The 18454-nt window shown below is 37.9% G+C and overlaps 1 protein-coding gene across 2 annotated transcripts in view; it reads left to right on the forward strand.

The window, feature by feature from the left end:
* The window catches only part of RAB27B (RAB27B, member RAS oncogene family), a 179368-nt gene that overhangs the window by 110449 nt on the left and 50465 nt on the right, over positions 1-18454 (forward strand). The window contains exon 1 of one of the 2 annotated variants that reach the window (XM_032293573.1): positions 6918-7505. The exons of the other annotated variant lie outside the window; for it this stretch is intronic. The gene's annotated coding sequence lies outside the window, so the exon portion shown is untranslated. Of the gene's footprint in view, positions 1-6917; positions 7506-18454 lie in introns of those variants that run through there. 2 annotated transcript variants of the gene reach the window in all.

The following is an 18454-nucleotide window of genomic DNA, read 5'->3' on the forward strand; positions in this document are numbered from 1 at the left end:
CACAGAACAGACATCTACTTAGTGTTTATGACAGCAATGCATACTTCAGAAGGTATTGTATGGCTGTAGTATTTAGAATTTTCACATCATTTTAGAAATAGAAATTTAATTATTATAAATATATATAACATAATTATTAATTATATACTATCAATATTATATAATTATAATTCTAAAGCAATATAATATATAATTATATAAAATATAATACATCAATATAAACATACTTATTTTATATATTTTATTACACTACTAGAAATATAATAAAAATTCCTTATAGGCTTATAAGCTATTACTATATTGATAATAAAAATAGACTAGATCATATAAAAAATTAGCTGGGCATGCACTTGTAATCCTAGCTACTCTGGAGGCTGAGGTGGGAGGATCACTTGAGCCTGAAAGATGGAGACTGTGGTGAGCTGAGGTCACACCACTGCACTCCAGCCTTGGCAACAGAGTGAGACCCTGTCCCCAAAACAACAACAACAACAACAAACTGTTGTTGCACATATTTATCACAAGATTTATTGATATTATTTCCTAAAAGTATAGTTTTAAAAAAAAAGTAATCATGTAGCGTGTGATTCTTTGCTATGATCAAACCTTAATTAACTAGTTGTTATTCTTTACATATATTTTATAATCATATATGACCAAAAATAAGGCAAGATAATTTTCCAAATTATACCTTAAAAAAGAAATCGTTACCTTAACATTGGATTTCTCACAATTCTCTTATAAGGAAACAGTCATCAAAATAATTTGATAAAAATGTAATTTGAGAAGGAAAGACATATTTCCCTGAAATTACATTAATAATTATTAGTTTAGATACCTGAAAAATTTACCTTATAATTGGTTAAAAGGTCAGCAAAGAAGTTTAAGATGATTTAATAATCTTTCCTGAATATATGACATCACAGCTTCAAGTGTTTGCAATTTAAAAAGTAGCAAAAGTATCAAAAACACTGGTTTTAGGTAACAGCTTCTGGGAAAGTGGAGAAATCACCCTATATTCATTTATACTTATGTGGTAAGCCATATGACATTTTATTTTGAGGCTTGCCATAAAGCTACCAACAAAGCAAATATAATTATAAATTTTATATGGATTTGCACATGACTATACTTAGGTCCACACATACAATTATATATGCTAATAAATGACTATATTTATGTATATGTATGTGTATTATCATATGACTTGCAGAAAATTGCTCTTTCCTATATGCTTAGTTCTTATTTATAACTTCTCTTTAGCAAATTTTTAAAATCAATTAAATGATGTTGTAATTACTTCTAAAGTTGTGTTCATAGAATTGTTTTTAAAAAGAGTCAAATATTCATAGGCAGAATCATGGCATACCCACACTACTGTGGCTTCTTGGCAAGTTAGGACTTGCATAAAGCCTATATGTGAACATTACTCATGAAATTCTTTGGGCCTTTCACACAGCATTGTTCCTTTAACATAAGAAGAAAAAAAATAGACAAAATTGCAATAATCTCCAGTAAGGTCTGAATACATCTTCATTACACATTCTAAGAAACAGGCAAAATGAGGTTGGAACTGGGAAGGTTAAGACCTCACCACAGAGTAGATGCTGCAGGTACAACTGTGAAAACATAGCCAGTTTAATGAGCAGATATCTAAAATAAGTCTTTATGGGCTATACATTTAAAGTAATTTGCCAGTGGAAAGTCTCTTACGCATGTTTATTTCTTGAAGTTACATCTTCATTGTGAAGAAAACTAGCATGACCTGGAAGTCCGGTCTTATGACTTGTTAGTCATGTTGTGAGGTTTTCTCAAACTGGAGAAGGGTGGATTTTTATTTGTGATTAGACAGACTTCTTCACATGAAGAGAAAATCAGCAGGAGATAGAGGCACACCCGTGAATAACTTTCTGGTGAAGCCTTCCCTGCAATCACAAGAGAAAGGTTATGAAATCTTGGATCTCATCAGCGGGGGTGGGGGCTGGGGTGGGGAGTGGGGGGTAAAGTCATGAGAAATTTTTAAGAGGATAGTGAAGGATAAAAGGCGTTATCATGACCAGAAGGTCAGTGGCTCATGGTACTAAAGACAGGAGAAAAGAAACCCAAATATATTTGTTGCTTAAAGCTTACAAATGCTGATTTTCTCTTAGAGCGCACCTTTATTCTTCCTTCATGTTCTACACTGGATCCCCCATACCTAGCAGTATACCAGGTGCAAGTTGCTTAATAAATGTTTGTTGAATGAATAAATCATTGTGCAAACTTCTCAAATATGTCTTCATTCTGTCTTTCGATTCACTTTCTCCACTGCTTATAGATCATTATATTAAAGTATATACACATACTTTAATAAAACATAATGTTTTCTCTATAGAGCAAATATCTTTTGTTTCCTTATGTGTGTTTTAAGTGTAATTTAAGATTAATTTTAATTTTATTAAGGTAATACATCTCATAATTTAAAACAAAATCAAAACTTACATTTCTTGTAGAGCAGCGTGGATCTCCTAGCCCTGGTCTTATCCCTACAAGCTAACATTTGACTCTTTTAGTAGATTTTTAACTGTACTTTTATATTTCTCACTGGTTTGCTTATCCTGCTATTTCTTTAGCAATTTTACACATTATTTATTGATTTTTGTTATAACAGTTGAGGGTTTACTTGTCTCACATGTGCATATACACAGATAGTCTTTCCCTCTGCCATCCTCCACATGCAGTTTTATTATAGTTTAGGGTTAATTCTCTTGTCAGTGTTCCCAACATTTTTATTATGTTCAGATCTGAACATAATAATGTCATCTATCATCATGTTTCTTTTCTCTTGCAAACTTTTGTTTCTCATGGAGTTAATAATGTCCTTTTAAAATTAGTTCAGCATGCTCTGTACCTATTGTGTATTATTCAAAATAGCCTCCAACTGATCTTTAAAACTGTAACAGAATGACCTGACTGTGGTAACAACTCTAAAAGTCTTCGTGGCATTATACAATACAAGTTTACTTCTAGCTCATGTCATAGTCCAATGTGTGGCAGCTGGGGTTGCTGAGCCACACCCTGATTTAGGGTGATGAATTTTCATGTCTTCTAGGGTCTAGGAGTTCTTCCTTGGTTCTTTGCATCTGCACACTAATAAGGGAAGAGGGAAGCATGGAGGATCTCAGGGGTTATTTTATGGGCATACCCTGGAAGTGAAGTACATCACTTCTGCCCACAATCCATAAACCAGACCTCAGTGACATGCCTCCCCACCTTCAAGGGGCTAAGAAATGAAATCTAGTGTGGTGCTCAGGAAAAAGAGTAGAATGTGGAATCAGGTACGTACTTGAAACTATGTACTTTATTTTCTCTCTCCTTCCTTCCTGCCTTTCCTCCCTCCCTCCATCCCTCCCTTCTTTCCTTCCTTCCTTCCTTCTTTTCTTGAGACACAGTTTCACTCTTTTTGCCCAGGCTGCAGTGCAATGGCACAATCTTGGCTCACAGCAACCTGCGCCTTCTGGGGTCAAGCGATTCTCCTGCCTCAGTCCCCTGAGTAGCTGGGATTACAGACATGCACCACCACGCCCGGCTAATTTTGTATTTTTAGTAGAGACGGGGTTTCTCCATGTTGGCCAGGCTGGCCTCAGATTCCTGACCTCAGGCGATCCACCAGACTCAGCCTCCCAAAATGCTAGGATTTACAGACATGAGCCATGATGCCCGGCATAACTACTGTATTTTCAAATGCACATGTGTATCAAACCATCTATCATTTTCTTTTCATTTTTTTTCTTGGAGACATTCCTACTGCAAGCCATCTCTTTGCCCCTCTTTAGGCCTGCTTCACACTTATTGCTCTGAAGAATTTATTTTACTGCCTCTTATGTTGGGCCTGTATTTTTGGGGTTTCATCTCTTCCTCTTTCTTGATTTATAAGTTTGTACGGGGAATGGTTACTTTAAACTGGCACACAGGATGTGTATTTTTTAAGTTTTTGCATATCTGAAAAATTTTTTTAAATCAAGCTTGGCTGACAATTTTTCTTGGTATATAATTCTAAGTTCAAAATCATTTCATTTAAAAAATGTGAAGGCATTCAAAGAAACTTCTGGATCCGTTATTTCTCTTGAGAAATGCAATTTTTTTCCTTTGTATGTGATCTGCTTTATGTTTCTGGAAGACGTTTTAGGTTTTTCTTTTTATTCCTGTGTTTCTATTGTCTCAGAGTAGTATATCTTGATGTGCTTAATTATTTGATTAATTTAAAATATTGTTCTCCTGGATGTTTAGCGGAACTTTTGATCCCCAAAGTTCATCATCTTCATTTCTGGTATTGTTTTTGCATTTGTTTCAAATTAGTGTTTTTATCCTTTTCTGCATAGAAAGAACTATTTTCTAGAGCTTTTCGGGATTTCCATTAGTCAGAATTTTTCCATTTTTTTTACTTCTACAGCTTTTTGCTTTACTTTTCGTAAGATTTCTCAACTTAGTCTTCTACCCCATCTGTCAGTTTTTTGTAAATGTTGAGTATATTTTCAATTTCAAAAGATTCATTTTCCTGTTTTGTATAAAAATTTCTTTTTTATTCATTATCTCTAGGAGCAGGGTAAAAAGGCATGTGTTCAGTTCATCTTGTTGAACCACAAATTACTCTAGTTTACTTTCTCCAGAAAATAAACCTCCAGTCTCCTGGAAGCTGGATTGAGCAGATGGAGGAACTTATGGTTGGTTGATTGTGTGACAGTGGGGAAGGGAACTTTGGGTCCAAGCATTCCAATATACAGACGTCTAACCAAACCCCTGTGTTTACCCCACCACCTGGCCTCCTTCTATGCTAAGATTTCTGCCTCCTAGGCCTGAGCCTGCCCAGGTTTTGCAGGAAGAATTGGCTTGCCTTTCATCCGTAATCCTCCCTGCAGGCATGCAGTGTATAGAATCTTCTGTTCTTCCAAATCAGTTACCACACCGCCATTTGACTTAGCTTCTTCCAAAATTAATTGCAAGTTTATTTGTCTTTGTGGTTCAATAACATTTTAAACAATTTATTTATTCTTTTAATAAAGCAGCTTGAGGAGAGATGAAATACATGTGATAATTTTTCCATTTGTAACTACACATCTCCCCATGTACATTATTAAGATTTACCTCAGTGCCATATTGATTGAAGTACACAGATATTATGTCTAGTTAGGTTGTACTACATAAACTCCAGCCACAAGAAGACCTTATTACTATTACTTTCATGACACACAATGTTGTCACCTTGTTTTCACTGGATTTCCATCATTTTTATTCTGCTCTATCTCTGGTCAAAGTGGCCTTCATGAAGTGGCCAAGCAACATTTCTCTTATGACTTCCTATTCTTTTTCTTCCTTGGAACCCCTCTTCCGAGGGAAAGAAGTGTTCTACCATTCTCTGGTAGTCTCATTATGTAACATGGCTGGATCTGAGTCTTGGAACCACCAAGACAGGACTGTGTGTGGCAAGTCACTCCAGGAGGGCTATCCCTGCAATAGTTGGCCCTATAGAGGAGTAACACGCTATGTAGGGAAATATGGAAAGGAAAGTCATCAATAAATGTGTGTGTGTTAGATTTTCTCACAGCAGGAACTTTTTCTAGAAGTTGTAGGGAGGTAGCACAATGCAGTGACCACTATGAGTTGAGCATTCAGGATTAATAGACCTGACTTCCACCTTTTGAACTTTTTCATTTTGGACAAATTTACTGCGATTTTCTCAACCTCAGTTACCTCATTCTGAAAATGGAGACAATAAATATAATAGATGCCTTGCCTATTTCAAAGTAGTGTTGTGAAAGCCAAATGAGATGGTCTATGGGCAAAGGCTTTATAAACTCTATTGCATACAGGAAATAATGGCTATTAGGATTAATGTCACAGTGAACGCATTAACTAGGTAAAGAATATGGGTTATCATTGTGTAGCACAGAGGGTCGTTTTAAATCAATGTGTTAACAGTCGAGAAGGTTCAAGGTTCTCATGTTCTTTCTTTTATTTCTGTCTGGGCGCATGGACACACATTTGTTTATACTTAGATATTGCTGTTAAAAGTATAGCCAACACATTCGTAGAATTTCCTATGCCAGGCACGTTCTCTGCACTTTCCTGATAGGAAGTCAATCCCTCACAGTAACGCTATGAAGGCATTATTATTACCCTTCTTTTCAACTTTCAAGATAACATTGAGGGAAATAAAATAGAACTTCTTTCATTGTTTCATAATAGAACAGACAGATTTTTATGAGACCAAAATGTTTTCTCTAACATTCCCTTTGTCCACTACTCTGGTATTGTTTGTTTTGGGTTTTGGTTTGGGAGATTCCTTTACTCCCTTCTACAAGAAATTCTCTCAGAGCTGATAACAGCAATGCCTCCCAGATTGTCTCTAGGGCATCCAATAAGAACCAAGTTAACCAATCAAAATCCAAGCAGCCATTGGCATTTCATTGTTTACTAACATGAATGCAAGCCGCGGGTTTGGAACTTTTAAATTTTGTTCACAGAGGAGTAAATCGGTTGCTACTATCATGTACCCAAACTTGTATTCTTACCTTTACTACCAGTCTGTAAATTAGGGATGTCTGAATGTGTCTAAAATGTAATCACAAGACAGTCCGTCAGGACCTGTGCTTTGTGGATGAATCTAATGTGTTTAGAACAGGGCATAGCACATAGCAGGTGCTTGATAAATATTTGTTCAGTGCCTCTGTGTGCTCGTTATCTTGCTTAGTGGTAAACTATTGATCTCTGAAGTGACTTCAGGAAGTGAATTAGGGCTTTGGGAAGTGAATTAGGATGGTGTATACTGATTAATGCATTCATATGAACACATCCTAACTTTTAAAATATTAATTTCTTTCCAACGCCTTCTTTTATTTCCCGAGGCCATCCTCTGCTTCCCACTCTCAATCCCTCGCCTTCACTCCCAATAGTTAATGAGACACCCCCTCGCAGGAGACAACGGCAGTGCCAGGGCCTCAGTTCTTCTCACAGCACCCTGGGCTCTTTGAATGAGAGACATCAAAGAAAACCCAGAAAAAAAAAATGAATAAAAATGAGCGGCTGCTAGGTCCCGAAGCCCCACCACGTGGAGACTTCAGCTCCCCCGAGAGGAGTGTTTCTCACTGCAGTTGAGTCACCAGCAAGACTTGCCGGAGGTGAGCTCCACACATCCGCGTTGAGACTTGCAGACACGCCTTCTTCTCACACAAGCCTTCCCCAGCCCCACCGCCGCCGCGGACTCCGAGGGTGGTGCCACCAGCCCTGCCACTCGCAGTCCAGACGGGCAGGGGTGCTGCGGACCGTCCGGCCTCGGACCCATCACAGCCACAGGTTGGAGGAGATAAGGAGCTGTCCCCGTGCGGTCTCCCCGTGCCCGGTGGAGCAGATCCTGTCTCCCTGCTGGCGGTGGCGGTGGAGCCCGGGAGTTCCAGAGCTTGGGAAGGGGAAGGAAGCCTCTCTGAAATCTGACACCTGCTCTCCCAGCAAGGAAACTTTGCAGGCTGGTGAGTTGGGAAGGCGGGCTGTTGCTGCTGGAACGCGTTCCCACCCACCCGGGTGCTGCAGCGCCGGCCTGCGCGGAGGGAAGTGAGGCCTGTGTGTGTGTGTGTGTGTGTGTGTGTGCACCTTCGATCGCGGTTTCCAGCAGAAATCCTTGCAAAGAAAACAGTAGTGATATATGCTGCACGGATGGCATGGGCCAGCTCGACCTGGCTCTCTGAGTGTTTGCTTATCAAACAGCTGGTTACCACCAAAAACAGCAAAAAGAAAAACAAACAACCTAGGCACAGCAGTGCCAACTTCCTTTCATTTGCATCTCAACAGGCAACCAAAATAATGAATAAGAAAAAGCATGGATGGTGATGTGCTTGAGTTTCAATTCCAGGAGGAATGACTTAGTGAGGCAAGCCAGGAGAGTGATAAGACATTTATTTGCACTTCCTGAAATGAAATAGCCACAGAGACCTTAAGAGGACTTTCTGTTTTCCAATTTTTTACTCCGTTACTTTCGAATTCTGGTCGAAGTGTCGCACCGGCTAGGGTATATGTGTGTGTGTGTGTGTGTGTGTGTTCAAGTGATCACAATAGATTTGCTTTCAAGGCTTTCCCACCAAATGCAACGTTAATTAAGCCTCTGAAAACTACGGAAGTAGGTGAACTGTAAGCAGAGACTGCGTTCCTAGGAAAAAGCTGTGTTTGGTTAGAGCCTTCACACCTGTAACATGTTTTATGAGTTTTTTATGTCAAGATCTAAAGCCAAGGGTATGTGATTCCAGTTGCTTTAAACGACACATCATTAAGACCAAAGTAATAACATATGGTTTCAGGGTTAACAACAAAATTATTATTTAATATAATACAGCTCTGAATTTTGATTTTGTTATGTTTACAAGGAAAATGTCTACAGTTCTCAATATTTAGTTATATTCACACATATTCAGTAATATTATATATAGAATATACAAAGTTTTATGGTTATAAATTTTGAAGGGTTGATGGAAAAGATGGACTTAAGCATTATTATAAACTCAGATATTTAAGTTTAGTGAATTTTCAAGCTGCCGTAAAGTTCATATTGCAGTGATGAATTGAAAGACATACCTGTCATGTTCCATCACTCCTCAGTTGGTTATTTTTCATAGTTTCCTAGCATAATCCTCTACTCAGATGGGGCCAGTGCTCCTTGAAGGCAAAGTGTGATTCCTATGGATGACCAAAAAGGGTAATTTTGACAGATAGTTTAATGTTAAGGGGCTTTTCTGTTTCAGAACTAACCATGGCCTCTCATACAGGGTTACTATCAATGCTTTCGAAAGGAAAACAAAACATTGCAGATGAAACTGGATGAGCCTGTTCTTATAGTTGCCAAGCAGGAATAAAGGGATTCTGTTGAATATAAGCAAACCACAGTTCCCCTTTCTCATAGGTCATTTCTGGAACAGATATGTTTGACCCAAAAGGGAAGGTAACCCTAATGTAATTGATCTTCTTGGTAGCAGATCAGTTGGTGCGCCAGTTTACACGACAAGTATATGTTGTTTTCAGAATTGCTATTCATTTATTTCACTGGAAAAACATAAGTTATCCAAAGGTCCAGGTGGTTCCGAATAGAAACCTGCTCTTTTCCCACCCTCACTCCTGGAAATTTTTGATTAGGTTTTTGGTCTATCAGATCAGTAGAGCATGAATATAGAACAACCATTCATATAAAGCTCATCTCACAATCCAGTTTCTTGAGCTGATTCATCAAGGCAGGTTGACCAATAGTTCCGCTGTTAAACAAGTAATTGTAATGTTGAGATGCAGAGAAATGATTACAATAAAAATAGGACAAACCAGGTGTTTCCCATGAAGAATACTTTCTAAAGATGGCTGCCAAAGGGGAATGATTTTTAAAAAATTCATTATTAGGTATATATGGAGCTTAAGTATATCCTATAGAAGTAGGAAGCAGCAACATCACTGTATGTAATAACTAACGTATTGTAAACCCCAAATGTGGAGTTGAGAGTATTACTTAATGTTTTTCACACCCGTTGCAATCATTATTCATGTTCTTCAAATAGTAACCTCCCATTGGCACTCCTTAAATGAGACAAACTTGTTTAGATTGCCAATAAGGAGAGTAACACTCTGTTTATCCGATGGCCAAAAAAATCTTCAATAAATTTAGTCTTTTAAACTAAACAACGGTTCAATATATGGAGATAAATAATAAGTTGCATGTTCTTTTATTCAACAAGTATTTGTTAAGAGTGTCAGACACTGTTCTGGGCTCTGTGTGGATAGAAGTGGATAAGAATTCCTGACCTTACAGAGCTTGTCGTTTGCCAGTAAGATAAAAACCAAACAAGGTAAGCAGGCTGAGTCTATGGCACATTGCAGAAAGGTGCTAAGCAGAGAGAATAAAGCTGAGGAGGCATGCAGAAAGTGTCAGTGGCCAGGGTCCAGGAGGACTGAATTTCTAGATCAGATGCCCAGGAAAAGCCTCACTGAGATGGTATTTTAATATCAACCTGAGGTAAGTAAGATATGGATATCCACATATTCACACTGAGGAAGAGCATTATAGATTGAAGGAACAGGGAGCAGTTTGCTGGCATCTTTCAGGTACAGAAAAGCAACCCATGCACCTGGCACAAAGGGAGTGAGGTGGGGGTGGCAAGAAAGGGGGACAGGAGATAATGGGGACAGATCTTGGAGGGCTTTGAAGGTCCTGATAAACATGTTGACCTTTGGTTTTTATTTCGAGTAAAATGACAAAACACTATGATTTAGATATAGCCCATTGAACGTTTTTCAACAAATACTTACTGAGCATACTATGAACTGCAATATTTTTCTAAGCACTGTGGATAACAACAGAAGTTAGTGAGACATACCAGGCCTTTGATGTCATGGACATTATATCCAGGGTTTGGAGACAGACATATAAGTAAATAAACAAATTAGTAATTCTGGAACTTTTGGTGCTATTAAGAAAAAAAAAATGTTAAAGGGTAATGTAATGAGAGTGACCTGAAGAGGACTGTGTGATCCAGTGATCAAGAAAAGCCTCAGGGGAGGTGATCTTTTTTTTTTTTTTTTTTAAGATGGAGTCTTTCTCTGTTGCCAGGTTGGAATGCAGGTGCACACCACCACACCCAGTTAATTTTTGCATCTTTAGTAGAAGCAGGGTTTCATAATGTTGGCCAGGATGGTCTCGATCTCTTGACCTCGTGATCCCCCAGACTCGGCCTCCCAAAGTGCTGGGATTACAGGCGTGAGCCACTGCGCCCAACCAGGTGATCTTTTTAAAAGATTACTCTGGCTTCCCTGCAAAGACTAAGTCACTGGGTGACCAGAGTAGAAGAGAGTCCAGTTAGGAGGCTATTCCAGTAGACCAGCTATGACAGTGGCATAGATTAGGGTCAGAACAATGGCCCCAGAGAGAAATAAATAGATTCAGGAAATATTTGAAGGCAGAGCTGACAGAACTTGCTAATGAATTGGATAAAGGTGGAAGTGAAAAAAAAGAAAGAACCAAAGTGATCAACAGGATTCCTACTGAGATAAGGGGTAGACAGTAAAGTTATTTCCTAGGATGGATAAAACTAAGGAAGAACCATTTTAATGGGAAATGAAGACTTTCTGGCTGGGTGCGGTGGCTCACACCTGTAATCCCAGCACTTTGGGGAGCTGAGACGGGCAGATCACAAGGTCAGGAGATCAAGACCGTCCTGACTAACACAGTGAAACCCCATCTCTACTAAAAATACAAAAATTAGTCAGCCATGGTAGCACACGCCTGAAGTCCCAGCTACTGGGGAGGCTGAGGCAGGAGAATCAGTTGAACCTGGGAGGCAGAGGTTGCAGTGAGCTGAAATCATGCCACTGCACTCCAGCCTGGGTGACAGAGTGAGACCTTTGGAAGTGGTTTTCAGTATCCAAGTGGAGTTATCAACTTGGGCTTTTGCATACATGAATCTGGAGCACCTAGAGAACATCATAGCTGAATATAGAAGTTTGAGAGGCAAATGCCTATGGACACTATTTACAGTGATAGCCTTGAGGACATAAGTCAGAGAGAGATTACAGATCAAAAATGGGGGCCTGAGGATGCAGCTCTGGCTTATTCTGACATGTGAGACCTTGGATGGGAGGAGTCAGTGAAAAGCCAGTCAAGTGAAAGGTAAACTGGAAGAGAGTGTCATCATGAACCTAAGCCAGGATTTTTTTTTTTTTTTTTAAGAAGAAGGGCGGGGTTGATAGTGTCAGACATGGCCAAGATAAACAGTGAGATGAGGATAGGGAAGTGATGATTGTATGTGACACTGTGGAATCATTGGCAGCTTGGGAAAGAGATGGAGTTTTCAAAATAAAATTTTCAGAAAAACTAACTTCAAAAAATTCTGAAATTATAGATTTCACCTATTCTTAAAGAGGAATCAGAAAGAAAGAGGTCACCAGAAAAACTCATCAGGCTACATAGAAGCTCTAATAAATTCTTTTTTTTTTAAATGACTTATAGAACAGATGAATAAAGGAAGCATATAATTAGAAATACTTATGAAGGTATTGTCTGAGCTGTACACATAGCTTGAAGAAAAGTAATACACAGTGAGTTGAAGCTTGGGAAAAAAGTACTCAGGAGAGCAAAAGATTATTTTCACATTGTTTGGAACAAAGCAGTGAATATAGAAGGGTCACCTTCCTACATCCTGGTGAACGTGAGAGAAAGTGGAATTACTCAATTTCTATTTGAAGTCCTTCTTCTTTCTCCCTTCCCTCCCCTCCCCTCCCCTCTTTTTTTTTTTTTTTTTTTTTTTTACAGTTTCTGTTGCCCAGGCTGGAGTGCAGTGGCACAATCTCAGCTCACTGCAACCTCCGCCTCCTGGGTTCAAGCCATTCTCCCACCTCAGCCTCCCAAGTAGCTGAGATTACAGGCATGTGCCACCATGCCAGGCTAATTTTTGTATTTTTAGTAGGGATGGGGTTTCACCATGTTGGCTAGGCTGGTCTCGAACTGCTGACCTCAGGTGACCCACCCACCTTGGCCTCCCACAGTGCTGGGACTACAGGCGTGAGCCACTGCACCTGGCCATGAGTCCTCTTCTTTCTATATAAAAGAAAATAGTGTTCAAAATGGAAAGTCTAGGCAACACCAAAAGAAAATTAAGATCAAAGAAAATTGAGAAGTTATTGTGACTGCAAATAACTTCTTTAAATGAAAAAGGCTAATGGTAGAAGTGGCCAAGAGGACCTCTGTGAGAAAAGGGCATTTCAGTTGAGACCTAAATGTTCCCTGGTTGCTAGTTAAGTGAAGGGGTTGAGAAAGAACAAACCAAATGGTGCAAAAGGATTTCTTAAATTCTTAACTGGGAAAGAGCGTGGAGTGTTCAAGAAACGGAGAAAAGTAGTTTGGAGAATGGAAAGCAGGTGACAGAGAGAGGCACAGGGTGAATCTTAAGGCACCAAAGGGGAAGTCATTGCAGAAACTAGACAAGACCAAGGGCGATCAGGAAGTGCAGCAACATAAAACTTGCTTGTCAGAAGTGTTATAGAGATGGCTTCTTCTGGGAGGTTTAATTAACCAACCCTCAAGCTCTCATCCAAAGCTGTAATCCAACAAATATAAGAACATAATTTGTTTAATATTTGATAATGTATGCTAGATTTTTTAATTTAAGAATTGACAGTGGGCCGGGCACGGTGACTCACACCTGTAATCCCAGCACTTTGGTAGGCCGAGGCAGGCAGATCACAAGGTCAAAAGATTGAGACCTTCCTGCTCAATATGGTGAAACCCCCTCTCTACTAAAAATACAAAAATTAGTGGGACATGGTGGTGCATGCCTGTAGTCCCAGCTACTCAGGTGGCTGAAGCAGGAAAATCCCATGAACATGGGAGGTAGAGGTTGCAATGAGCCAAGATCACACCACTGCACTCTAGCCTGGTGATAGAGTGAGACTCTGTCTCAAAAAAAAAAAAAATGATAGCGAAGGTTTAGCTATAAAATATAAAACAGATCAAAGTAAATTAAGTAGTAGCTGCCATACAAAGCATATGTTTAATATCCAGAAAAGCAGGAAAAGCATTTCTAACATTTCTAACAATATGTAGCTACAGCTATATTCAAGGATACCAAGACCCACTCACATAATTTTGCGAACAGTTTCATAGAGAGGAGAGATAGAATTCATATACTGGGATTTAAATCAAACCAGTAGAAAGTCTATTATAAGTCAAATATTGCTAGTGTTGAGTAGCATATGACTTAAGGCATTCAGTCTCCTTAAGGATCTTGATTTTCTCCTGTGTAAAATAAAATGTATGAGCTGATCATTTTAACATCCCCACCGTTCAGCTCTAGAGTAACGCATAATTCTTGTTTTAGATTTACTTTCTTCCTTCTTTCCTTCTTTTGTCTTTTCTTCCTTCCATTTATGTATCTATCCCTCTAGATAGATGATAGGTAGATGATTGATAGATAGCCTTAAATCTACCTAAGATTATCTTTATGTTGTACATAAATCTGTATGTATATGTGTGTGTATGCATATATGTAAACATGGAAGAGACAGAAACATGAACTCTATGAACATATGAACATGAATTCTTCCTCTCTACAGGGAACATTTTTAAAAGTTTAGGGAAAAATTGCAAGACTTCATTTTAGTCCTCTTTCTGGCTTCATTCTAGCACATAAATTTATTTTCAATCATAGTGAACTTTGTTTGGGTCAACCTAATCTGTTTCCTTCTTCTCTCCTTGCTCAGAAAAAACAATGAGATTATGTATTAAATCTGACCTGAGGGATATACCAGCACAATAATAATTAGAAAAAGCAAAATCAGCTTGCCCAATCTAACTTAGGCAAGGTAATCAGAGCCTGAGAAGTTCCTTAAATGAATTATTCAGTTCTTATGGTCTATTATTCAAAATATATTATTTTCATAAACAAAATGTACTGTTGATAAATGTTCCTGTACATATCTAAATATTAAACATGCAAAATGAAACTAGATTTTTCAGAAGGATTGAGAAACTAGTTATGTCTTAGTGCTTTTGAAAAAAATGTAGACACTTTTTCTAATATAAAGAGGTGCTACATATTGACTCAGGTGCCTCCTTGGATTAACTTAAGTCCCTAATTTTCTGGAACTTTCTCCCAAATGCTGCAAAGTGCAGGAGCGATGCAACCTGTTTGCTAATTTATTAATTCTTTGAACTAAAGATACATATCACAACTAACTATATGGAAACTGCCATTCCCAGTCCCTATACCTATCCCTCTCCCACTCAATCTTTGATCTCAGTCTTCCTAAGGTTAGTAATACCTATTTTCAAATGCTGCCTTTCAAGGTTTGGAAGTAAAAGCTTCTATTAGGAGGAACCTAGAGAACAACACTGCAAAATGTATCTTATGGGGGGAAAAAAGCTGTAATGAAAATATTCTCCTATATAACTGAGGGTTAAAACATAATAAAACAGGCTTAAATAAATAGGGCATCACATTTGAAAGGCCTATTCTTTAATCTTCCGTTGGAAGTGAGACACTAGTTGATGAAGCCTGCATAGGAGTAATAGCAATAAAATGAAGTGAGCAACTTTGGGTTTGCTTTTCTCTGGGGACTTCACTAGATTATCATTAGGTGCTACTTATTTTGAAATTGGCCTTACACAATCTCCCCAGATATCCTTTGCTATGTTTTATTTTTTCACTTACTTCCTAGGAAAACCAAGCAAACAAAAGTAAAATGTACTCAGCAAGTACTCATTAGTATTGTTTTTGAACACCGTTAAGTTGGGTGCCCTCAGGAATGTATGTACTTGCGAATTTATTCATCTGTGATTACAGAGCAGCTTATATTTAGATGAAGGTGAGGAGGAGATGAGAAATGGAGGATAAAGACAAAACATACTGATCACCATGTGCAGGTACACCAACCTGCAGGCTCTGTGTCCTCTGCAGACTTGGAGAAACCTTGCTGGGCATCTGTTTCCTGTGCAAGCTCTGAGGAAGTCATAAAATTCTACATTGTGGTTTTCTTTGAAAAATAATTAAATAATGATAACTGAGTTGCTTTGAAGAGGAATTTGCCTCAAATTATATTGCTATTCTGGTTCCCAGCAGTTCTCCTTATCAAGTGGTGTACTTTCCATGGTTCTGATTCCTTACAGCTTTCACCCTTTCAAAGTTCACTTTGACTTTAAGGCAGACTTATGCATGAGGCCAGGGACCTAGAAACCAGTTTCTTCTTCTTCAGTTCTATGAGGTGTTAGATGCCAGCCATTTTAGTAAAACAAAGCCTTCAAGGTCTAGGTCGTCTAGAGCAATAAGGTTGATTCCTAAAATCAATATTGTAAATATTGAGACACATGAGGGTATATGAGCTTGGCAACTTGAGAACAGAGAACTAACTCAAAATAGAAAAGGAATAATTTATATTCATAAATATTAACTATATGTTTAAAGAAAGATATTCTGTTAGCATTGCATTATTTTATAACCAGTAGAAATATTTTGTCTTATTTTTCAGGAATCATGTTTTCTAAAAGTGTGTAGAAATCGGAATCAGAGGATTTAAAAATAGCTCAAAACTGCTTTCTAATTGGTGTTTTTCACAGTAAACATGCATTGTGCATAGTCACTTGATCCGAAAGATGAGAGCAAGACATCCAAGAATTAATGATATTCAGGGAGCAAAATATCTCCCTGTTGTAGGTCATTATAAACATTAGGAAAAATGGTAAATTGGTTAAAGTTGATGATGTTATTACAATAAAAGACCTGCTCACCATGTTAAACCTGATAATACTAATTTAATCTCTGGTATATTTTTTTCTCTGTCTGAAATTTTGCTTAACACATTCATTAAGTGCCTACTATGTGTCAGGTCATGTTAGGTACTTTAGTTGTGGTGGTCAGTAAGAGATAGTTCCTGCTCTTAAAGAACTTAGAATCTGGTAAAATAGAGAGTTACATGAGCACATAATTTTAATGTAACTTGATAAGGTTTCAGTTAGTTGTTTGAAGGCAATATTATGGTAATAAAGAGGAAGATAAATTTAAGGAGGTTAAAACTGTAGCGAGATCAGTGAGGAGTGGGAAATAAAAAAGGTCTGAAATTGTAAAGTTGGAGAAGATAAGTTACATTAATATTAAAAAAATAATTAGCAAGAGTGGGCATTAACAAGACATTGGGGGAAAGGAGAAATTATTATAAAGTCTAAATTTCTGGCTTTACTAAGGTAATAGATGGATAAATAGTGGTCCCCAAAATTGAAATCAGGCATAGAAAATGTAAGGCAGTTTAGGGGAGGAAGAATTACTGCATTTGAGGTACCTGTAGTTATTCAATTGCATATGCTCAAGAAAATGACTCTTGAAATGTAGACATCTCAGGAGAGGTCAGGTTGGTAATAATGATTGGGAAGTACTGGCATGCAGGTGATCTCCAAAAGCTGGAAACCATCATTCTCAGCAAACTGACACAAGAACAAAAAACCAAACACCACATGTTCTCACTTGTAAGTGGGAGTTGAACAACGAGAACACATGGACACAGGGAGGGAAACATCATACACTGGGCCTGTCAGGGGGTGGAGGAATAGGGGAGGGATAGCATTAGGAGAAATACCTAAGTAGATGATGGGGTGATGGATGCAGCAAACCACCATGACACATGTGTACCTTGTAACAAACCTGCACGTTCCGCACATGTACCCCAGAACTTAAAGTATAAATAATAATAATAATGATAATCTATTAAGAAAAATCTATGAGACTGAATGCTATCTGTCAAGGAGGTCCTGGAAAGAAAGAAGAGGAGTAGCCATAAGAGAGGACTAATGATTTTCTCTATTTCCTGCAAGTACTACTACTCTGCTTTGGCTAATAAAGGCATTTAGGCTCTGGAAGGACTTAGGGAAAATTTAAGGTTATGTATCATTATATATATGTCTGTGTGTGTCTATATATGTGTGTGTGTGTGTGTATACATATATATATGTAAGTATGTATTATTAAAATCATTGTAGTTGTTGTTAAGTTGGAAGGACATAATAAATATGCCTGTAGCTTCTATGGAACAATCGCCAAGTAATGTTTCCTTTACATTTAATTCTTTTCACCTATGTTCTCTCCCGACCCAGCCCGTGAAAAATGACAAACCATGTCTCAATTAGAAAATGTTCTAATTCTAGAGAATGGGAACCCAACAGATACCTTAAGTGGTTGAATCAAATGATTCTGGTTCATTAATATCATGCTCTAATAAATGGTGCCCAGCCAATGTTAATTTAAGTGCCAATTAACTTCCATTCTCTTTATTTTACTTAATAGCTTGGTTCTACCTCTGCTGTGACTAAATTGATGACACTTTTATCCTCAAGACCTACTTACCAAAACGTAACAAAATATATCTTAGTGTTCTAAAAAAATTAAAGAATAATTGTCTAGTAATGATTACTTGTGTAGGTTCCAATAATATGAAAATATTGTCAAGAAATTGACTTGAAAAACATGTCAAAGGATTTACCAAATTTAGGGAAAGTTATCTTGTCTCTTCTACCTCCATCTTCATCTCCATGTTAATACTTTTTTCCAGTTCACTGTTTAAAACAGTTTGGGGAATATTCTATTATACTTATAAAAATTCTTTAAACCACCATCTGGCTGCTTCACACTCTGCATCACAAATCTTTCTGACTATTAAATAATTAGCATGAGAACACATTGCATGCCTAACTTGTTCAATTGAGATGTTCTCTGTGTTCCTTCTGGATTTCAGGTGTATAACACTTTCTTTGTTATGGATGTATCATTTGAGACATCTAGTTCTGAACAAATATGTTTTTCATAAATGCTCCTTATAATACGCCAATATCCCAGCTAGTTCTGTTCTGGTGATCATAGATGGAGAATATTTAAATGACTCATGTATGAGTTAGACACATAATCCATACCTA

Source organism: Sapajus apella, unplaced genomic scaffold, assembly GCF_009761245.1.
Source record: "Sapajus apella isolate SASKATOON/1434 unplaced genomic scaffold, GSC_monkey_1.0 scaffold30, whole genome shotgun sequence".
Classification (NCBI taxonomy): domain Eukaryota; kingdom Metazoa; phylum Chordata; class Mammalia; order Primates; family Cebidae; genus Sapajus; species Sapajus apella.